This window comes from Hyla sarda, unplaced genomic scaffold (genome assembly GCF_029499605.1).
Source record: "Hyla sarda isolate aHylSar1 unplaced genomic scaffold, aHylSar1.hap1 scaffold_862, whole genome shotgun sequence".
NCBI lineage: Eukaryota > Metazoa > Chordata > Amphibia > Anura > Hylidae > Hyla > Hyla sarda.
In genome coordinates, this window is record NW_026610890.1 from 112,501 (window position 1) to 120,229 (window position 7,729).

General features: G+C 44.4%; 1 pseudogene; it reads right to left on the reverse strand.

The window, feature by feature from the left end:
• Positions 1-5,064, reverse strand: part of LOC130348028 (zinc finger protein 271-like) — a 91,069-nt pseudogene extending 86,005 nt beyond the window's left edge.
• Positions 5,065-7,729: the final 2,665 nt, after the last annotated feature.

The window sequence follows — 7,729 nt, forward strand, 5'->3', positions numbered from 1 at the left end:
CTCCCGCGGTCACACATCTTATCCCCCTCCCGCGATCACACATCTTATCCCCCCCTGCGATCACACATCTTATCCCCCGCGATCACACATCTTATCCCCCCGCGATCACACATCTTATCCCTCCGCGATCACACATCTTATCCCTCCGCGATCACACATCTTATCCCCCGCGATCACACATCTTATCCCCCGCGATCACACATCTTATCCTCCTCGATCAGACATCTTATCCCCCGCGATCACACATCTTATCCCCCGTGATCACACATCTTATCCCCCGCGATCACACATCTTATCCCCCGCGATCACACATCTTATCCTCCTCGATCAGACATCTTATCCCCCGCGATCACACATCTTATCCCCCGTGATCACACATCTTATCCCCCGTGAGCACACATCTTATCCCTCCGTGATCACACATCTTATCCCCCTCCCGCGATCACACATCTTATCCCCCGCGATCACACATCTTATCCCCCCGCGATCACACATCTTATCCCCCCGCGATCACACATCTTATCCCCCCGCGATCACACATATTATCCCCCCCCCCCCCCCCCCGCGATCACACATCTTATCCCATATCCTTTACATAGGGGATAAGATGTCTGCGGGCGGAGTAACACTTTAACCCCTTAAGGACAAAGGACACAATGCTGCTTCTTGGTCACATCTCATTCCCAAAAAAGTTAAAAAGCGACTTAAAAGTCATATACACACAAAAGTGGTACTAAAAATATATACAATTCATAGCGCAAAAGAATTATACCTCATACAGCCCATATACGGAAAAATGAGAAAGTTATAGGTGGTCAAAATAGGGCGACTTAAAAAAAAAAGTTAGAGATTTTTTTAAGCAGTACAATAAGTCCGATAAGTAAATATTCATGGGGATCACTGTAATCATATTGTCCCATAGAATAAAGAAAATGTCATTTTACAGTAAAGTCTACAGCGCGAGAACAAAACCCTCCAAAATCTGCTAAATTTTGGTTTTCTTTTAAGTTTCCTGCCACAAATAATAATTTTTGGGGTTCGCCGCACGTTTTATGGTAAAATGACTGATGTCATTAAAAAGTACAATTGGTCGCGCAAAAAACAAGTCCTCATACGGTCTGTGGATGGAAATATAAAAGAGTTATGGATTTTAGAAGGCGAGAAGGAAAAAAGGAAAATGCAAAAATAAAATTGTCCTGGTCCTTAAGAGGTTAAACTTGAGCAGGTAACGCCTCCTGAGCCACCACGGATAGGGTAGGACACTAGACTTGGGCAGAAGGACCCCCCACACTACCCACCAGAAAAGGAAGAAAGGAAGGAGAAAGACAGAAGAGGAAAGGGTTAAAAGGAGGAGCCAAGAGTGCGGAGGACAGAAAAGAGGTGAAAGCCGAGGGAGAACCACACCGGCCCCCCCCCCATATCTTATGGAACTTATCAGGGCACTTTCTTATTCAAGGTGAGTGTATTTTACATAAATATTCCCAAAATGTAACCTATATTCACAATTTTTTGTTGTTTTCTGAAGATTAGTTCACATGTTTCTATGGTTACAGGTGTTTTCGGCAATTTGCACAACTATGGGAATAGCATGATTTTTTAAGCAATTTTGGAAAATCAAAAACAGCCTTACGAGATAGCGGCAGTATAAAGATAGAGCTGGAGGGGAGGAGTATAACTACTATATATCCTGATCCCACAGAGATAGCGGCAGTATAAAGATAGAGCTGGAGGGGAGGAGTATAACTACTATATATCCTGATCCCACAGAGATAGCGGCAGTATAAAGATAGAGCTGGAGGGGAGGAGTATAACTACTATATATCCTGATCCCACAGAGATAGCGGCAGTATAAAGATAGAGCTGGAGGGGAGGAGTATAACTACTATATATCCTAATCCCACAGAGATAGTGGCAGCAGTATATAGATAGAGCTGGAAGGGAGGAGTATAACTACTACATATAATGATCCCACAGATATAGCAGCAGTATACAGATAGAGCTGGAGGGGAGGAGTATAACTACTACATATCCTGATCCCAGATATAGCAGCAGTATACATATAGAGCTGGGATAGGAAGTGTATAACTACTATATATCCTGATCCCATAGAGATAGCAGCAGTATACATATAGAGCTGGAGGGGAGGTGTATAACTACTATATATCCTGATCCCATAGATATAGCAGCAGTATACAGATAGAGCTGGGATAGGAAGTGTATAACTACTATATATCCTGATCCCATAGAGATAGCAGCAGTATACATATAGAGCTGGAGGGGAGGTGTATAACTACTATATATCCTTATCCCATAGAGATAGCAGAAGCAGTATACAGATAGAGCTGGAGGGGAGGTGTATAACTACTATATATACTGATCCCATAGAGGCAGCAGCAGCAGTATACAGATAGAGCTGTAGGGGAGGTGTATAACTCTATATATACTGATCCCATAGAGAAAGCAGCAGTATACAGATAGAGCTTAAAGGGGAGGTTTCTGGGAGCTGCCAGGATCATCTGATATGTGATAAGATTATATAATCACATAATAATAATTATTATAATTTTATTTATATAGCGCCAACAGATTCCGCAGCACTTTATAATTTTGGGGTACAAATAAAGACAAGACAGAAGGCATAAAGGGCTTTATTGATACAATGGTGCGGCCATATTTCATCAATAATCAGGTGACATACAGGAGAGTGAACCGGTCACCAGATAATCTCTGAAGGTCTAAAGTGCAGAGAGAAGAGGGGGAGACGGTCTAATATGAAGCTTCTAATGTCTCCAAGACACAGAGGTCTCAAAAAGGAGAAAAGTGGTAGTAATGGAGGCAACGAGGGAACGTTATAGGCTTGAAGAGAAGTGTCTGAAGGTCACGTTTAAAACTGTGGATGTTGTGGATTTTTGAAGGTGAGGAGGAAAAAACAAAAAAGGAAAAATAAAATTGGTCTGGTCCTTAAGGGGTTAAAGACAAAACACATGCTCCCAATCAGTAAGGGCCACACTTTGAGACCTCGGATCTAAAACATAATCCTGTCCGGCTGCAGCATCACCTTTGTCCCAGCTGAAGCACAGACCTGGCAGGACTAGCACTCCTCTGTGCTCACTCCTGTCCTATCAGACTGCACCATGAAAGCAGAGAGGAGGGGGTTACAGAGCCGCCTGCAGTGATTGGATAAAGAGACCCGGCACAGCAGACCCAGGGAGGAAGTGAATGGTGAGTGAGGGTGGGCTCAGTGCTTGCCTCAGACACTCCCTTTCCTGAACAGTGGATGCCCGAATAAGTGAGCAGCAGAACAGAGGGATCTGTGAGCCAAATACAGAAGACAAATAAAACAGATCTGTATAGTATCTGGATGACCTAGTGAGTAACATATATGAACATTATTTTTTTCTGTGATTACTGCAGCTGGTGACCGAGTAGAATCTGTGACTCATATGTGACTCACCTGGGTGGTTACCTGTAGAAATGTCCTCCTTATACTGCTCATCACTGTTCACATCTGTCTCTTCTTTCTTTATGTTCTTTATGGCTGTAGCATTAAGACAGATCAGATCTCTCCCTGTAAAAATGTCCTCCTTATACTGCTCATCACCGCTCACTTCTGTCTCTTCTTTCTTTATGTTTGTAGCATTAATATAGATCAGATCTTTCCCTGTAGGAATGTCCTCCTTATACTGCTCATCACCGCTCACATCTGTCTCTTGTTCTTCCTTTATGTCTGTAGCATTAATATAGATCAGATCTTTCCCTGTAGGAATGTCCTCCTTATACTGCTCATCACTGCTCACATCTGTCTCTTGTTCTTCCTTTATGTCTGTAGCATTAATATAGATCAGATCTTTCTCTGTAGAAATGCCCCCCTTATACTGCTCATCACTGCTCACATCTGTCTCTTCTTCTTCTTCCTTTATGTCTGTATTATTAACATGGATGAGATCTTTCCCTTCAGGAATGTCCTCCTTATACTGTTCATCACTGCTCACATCTGTCTCTTCTTCTTCTTCCTTTATATCTGTAGCATTAATATAAATGAGATCTTTCCCTGTAGTATTATCCTCCATATTCTGTTCATCAAGAGGACGGGGACACCTCTCTGGTGCTGTTCTCTTACTGGATCTGACTGTAGGGAACACATACAGAGACTGAATTCATTCTTTACATACAAATAATGAGAGGACGTGTGTATATAGTCATGTCTATTACCTGGTGATGTGAGGGGCTGCTGATCCTCCATCATGACCTGATCCTTGTACTGATCCTTGTGTCCTTCTACATACTCCCACTCCTCCATGGAGAAATAGACCGCCACGTCCTGACACCTTATAAGAACCTGTATTGTGAATAAACATTTAATTCTATACAATTCCAGGATGTTATATGGAGACATTTGAGGGGATATTCCTGCACATGATTTATCTTCTTGCTCTCGGATGATGAGGTGAATACTTGTCGGGGCAGATCCTCTATATTATGGTCACATGTCCCCAACTGACCACAAGTCTGATGATCCAGCTGTCAGTTCAGATCATTATACACAAAGTGCCCGTCCCATGGAGTGTAAGGAGTTAAGTGATATTTCATAGTATCACTGCTCCCCTCCCCCGGGACTATATAGATGGCTGCTTACTGTCTGGCCCCTAAGGATAGAATTGGCAGTGCTGTGCGCCACTTAACCTTAGATAGACTGGTTGATCTTATCCCAGCGAGTAGAAGGGACAATAAGCAGCTATCTGTATAGTGTGTGGCCCCAAAAAAGTTAAGTGGCAATGCATCACCATCATTTAACTCCTTCATGGCTGACTGGGCAGGAGGTATATAATGTATAGCCATGGGCCCAGCTCCGGAGCAGGAGACGCATCAAATCTGGCATATCTTCTGCTCTTGTGCAGGAAACCCCTTTCAGAGCAGGGACTCCTGTCATTAAAGTGATAAGATTTGGAGGGGAGGGGGAGGAGGCTGCCAGTCTATGAAGCACAGTCAGGAGTTCAGCACGATTCATAGTCCCTAGGACCTACCTGCTATCAGCATCTGGGACTCATTGCTAATGCCGGACATCACCAATGCCAAAAATCTATTTCCGGTAGCTCAGTGGAGCTGATAATGACACCCACAGTGAAATAGCGGGGTCCCGGTCAGCTGAGAGAACGGGTGGAGGTCCCTAACCTCGCTCCACGCTGTCTGAACGACGCTCCAATCCTGCAGGCAGCCTCAGCATCACAGCATTGATCAGTGTATGTAATCTATAGATTCCATGTAATAGTCTACTACAGGGACTAAAAAACTGGGAATAAGGTAAAAAGAACATTAACTTAATGTGAATAAGCCCCTCCCCTAATAAACTATTGAATGTTCCCCATTTACCAATTTGTTTAATTATAAAATAATGTAAACAAAAATAAACCTAAACATATGTGTAACCACACGGTCAATGGCGTAAACGTAAAAAAATACAACTTCATGGACCAGAAAAAATTCTTAAAAAGTGATCAAAGAGTCTCATCAAAACTAAAGTGGTTCCGATAAAAATTACAGATCACAGCGCAAAAAATGACTTTCATACATCCCCGTATACGGAATAATAAGAGAGTTATAGGGGACAAGGTAGGAAAATCTGATACAGACTCATTATTGTACAAAAAGTTAGAATTGTTTTATATTTTAAAAAACATTTATCATTGTAATCGTTTGGACCTACAGAATAAAGAGAATTATTACCGTAATATGCACTGCGTCCAAACAGAAGAACCCAGATTGTAAAAATTGCTTTTTTTTTTTTTCTATTTCACCCCACAATTAATATTTTTTTTCACCATTGTTGCGGTAAAATGAGTGATGTCATTACAAAGTACAAATCGGTGGTGAAAAAACAACAACAACAAGAACAAGAAGCCTCATATGGGTTTATAAAGAGGAAATTGCAATCATTATGTCTATTAGAAGGCGAGGAGAAAAACATTAAAAAGAGAAATCACTGTGTCCTTAAGGGGTTAAAACTCAAAACTGTCGAATCCTGAAGGGGTTAATAGTACAAAAACATGACAGTACTCCAGATGTGACCACACACATACCTCCACCTGCAGACTGTACGGGAGCCGTGTGCTTACAGGACCTGCATGATGTCACCATCATGTGATCAGTCACATGGAGGAGGAGTCACATGATCAGGAGCTCATCTGCTCAGTGTATGCAGGACTCTGCTGTCACATGACCATTATCACAGGTCCTTCAATCACAATATCTTCTATCCTGCGCTGCGGAGCTCCGCCCATTCCAGTCACATGATCCTCCCCACAGGTCCTTCCGCCACAGTCACATCTTTACTGCTAAACTTTGCCCCCCCCCCCCCCCCCCCCCCCAAATGTACTGGTCACATGATTGTGACATCATCACAGATCCTACACCTCCAGCATGTAGCGGATACAGAGCAGGTCCTGGTGGGGCAGTCACTGCTGTTGTGTTGTGTGTGGAGATCTCTCAGAGCAGCAGCCCCTGATCATGTGACTCCTCCTCCTCCATGTGACTGATCACATGACGGTGACATCATCGCAGGTCCTGTAAGCACACGGCTCCTCTACAGATACAGGTATGTGTGTGCGGTCACCATCAGATCAGGATTATTGGGGATGTTTGTTATTAACCCTTAAAGGGGTACTACGGTGCTTAGACATCTTATCCCCTATCCAAAGGATAGGGGATAAGATGCCTGATCGTGGGAGTCCGGCCGCTGGGGACCCCCGTGATCTTGCACGCGGCACCCCGTTTGTAATCAGTCCCTGGAGCCTGTCCCCTCTGGATCTGATTATCGGCGACCACAGGGCCGACGGCATGTGACGTCACACTCCACCCCTCAATTCAAGCCTATGGGAGGGGGCATGACAGCTAGCCCTGTGGTCGCCTGTAATCAGACCCGGAGCGAACACGCTCCGGGGACTGATTACAAACGGGGTGCCCCGTGCATGATCCCGGGCGTCCCCAGCGGCGGGACTCCCGCGATCAGGCATCTTATATAAGATACCTAAGCACTGGAGTACCCCTTTAAGGACACGATGTATATTTACATTCTGTGCCCCATATGGGACTTTGAGGTGAGCTCAGGAGCTATAAGCAGCCAGGACTCACCACTAATGACGCTCATTGCCATTAACCCTTTAGATTCCATGATCAAAGTCGATTGCAGGATCTAATATTAGTAAAATGCAGTTGTTGGGGGGCGGAGTCTAGATCAGCTGAGATGACGGCCGGAGGGCCCCTTACCGTGCTCTGTGCTCAGATCGGTGCTCTAAGTATACAGACACCTCCACAGCCTGTATAAGCCGAGCACCGATAACACTGATCACTATGGCAGAGCGTTATTCAGGGTTTGTAATAGAAGCCCCTCCCCTAATAAGTTTATATCCCATTTTTGTAATAAAATAATGTAGGTGGGCGTGGCTTAGACATGGCGCTGTGCGGTTGTTTTTCTAGGGAGCGCCGTGCCGACCAGCGGTTGTTTCCTGATTTCCTGCCTATACTGCCCCCCAGGGGATGTCTGGATGGTGAAGGTATCAGGTCACTTACCCGCCCATCCTGTCACCTGGTCAGTCTCTTTTCTCCGGGTATCAGCCACTTCTTCCATACAGGACTATGTAAGCATCAGGTTTTTTAAGTTTCTCCCGCGCCCCTATTATTACTATAGACAGTGTTTCCAAACCAGCGTGCCTCCAGCTATTGTGAAACTACA